The sequence below is a fragment of the Camelina sativa genome, unplaced genomic scaffold, assembly GCF_000633955.1.
Source record: "Camelina sativa cultivar DH55 unplaced genomic scaffold, Cs unpScaffold00694, whole genome shotgun sequence".
NCBI lineage: Eukaryota > Viridiplantae > Streptophyta > Magnoliopsida > Brassicales > Brassicaceae > Camelina > Camelina sativa.
The window spans coordinates 14,416-15,872 of NW_010921826.1; positions in this window are offsets into that span (position 1 = coordinate 14,416).

Here is a 1,457-nt window from a genome sequence, read left to right on the forward strand (position 1 = left end):
TGAAATCAGCTACTTGGATCAACAAGAGTGGTAAAAAGGAAAAAGATGATCCAAATATGTGTATGGTATCCATGAGTTTAAAACAATGCACAACCAGATAATTACAAGTCAATATTAGGTTCTTATAAGTAGGAAATGACATCAAATCACAACATGCTTCAATTTAAACCAAAATGCAATATAGGAATTCAAGGATTGGTTCAATCTTATGTTTCTAGCTCACTCAACTAGCATCAAAGTACTATTAACTTGGGCATTGATCCTAATCTAGCTAATTTAAACAAGTTAACAAGGCTGAACTCATCATAGATCCCTAATGCNAAAGTTTCTTTCACACAGAGGACTGTGTGATTTAAGTTTGGGGGAGGGTTTGAGATAGTATTTGATGTTGTGTTTTGTTTTCTTATTTCAATTTTTTAGCATCATTATGTTAGTATTTGCATAGCATCTAAGGCATAGAAAAATCCTAAAAATTTGAAAAATTTGCAAAAATCTTTATAAAAAGAGTGTTCAGGTAGTTTGCATTGCATAATAGCATCTTGTTTAGCATGTTTCATGTAAGACTGTTAATTATTTGCATTAGGGATCTATGATGAGTTTTGCCTTCTTAGCTTGTTTAATTCACTAAACTAGGATCAATGCCCAAGTTAATAGTACTTTGATGCTAGTTGAGTAGTTAGAAGCATAAGATTGAACCAAGCCTTGAATTCCTGCATTGCATTTGGTCTAAATTGAAGCATGTTGTTATTTGATGCCATTTCCTACTTATAAGAACCTAATATTGATTTGTAATTATCAGTTTGTGCATTGCTTTAAACTCATGGATACCATATACATATTTGGATCATCTTTCTCCTTTTTACCACTCTTGTTGATCCAAGTAGCTGATTGAATCATTAAAATCAGTTTCCAATACCTTTAACCAACCCTTCTTTCAAGCCATGTTTATTCTTGAGTGTGTAAGGCCTATTTTGGGATTGAGCTTGGTAGAAAGTGTTAGGTTTGAACTGACAAGAATATTGCCTTGTGTAGTTCTAGTTTGCAATTTTCAAACTAGATAGGACTAGGTGGGTTAATTGTTGGATTTGGGACTTGGCTGTTGTGAAAAAGAAAAGAAGAAAAAAAAAAGAAAGAAAGAATGAAAGAAAAGAGGAGTATAGCAAAATGCTTTTATGTCTTAAGAAATAAGAAGAAAAGGGAACCATAGCAATAAGAAAGAACGCCCCATTCCACTAGTTGATTCAAATAAGAAACATCTCCTAAGGCTTGAAAACAAAAGAGAAAAGGGTATTTGAGAAGAGAAGAAGATAAAAGGTAGAACTAGGATCATTTGGGTTTAGAATGATAGGATCAAACACTTGGGTTACTTTTGGGTAGACAAGGTTTTGTTCTTGTATGTGTCTAAGTGTTCTTACCTTTAGCATTTTTTTAAAGCTCAATCCATTTTTTATGAGAGA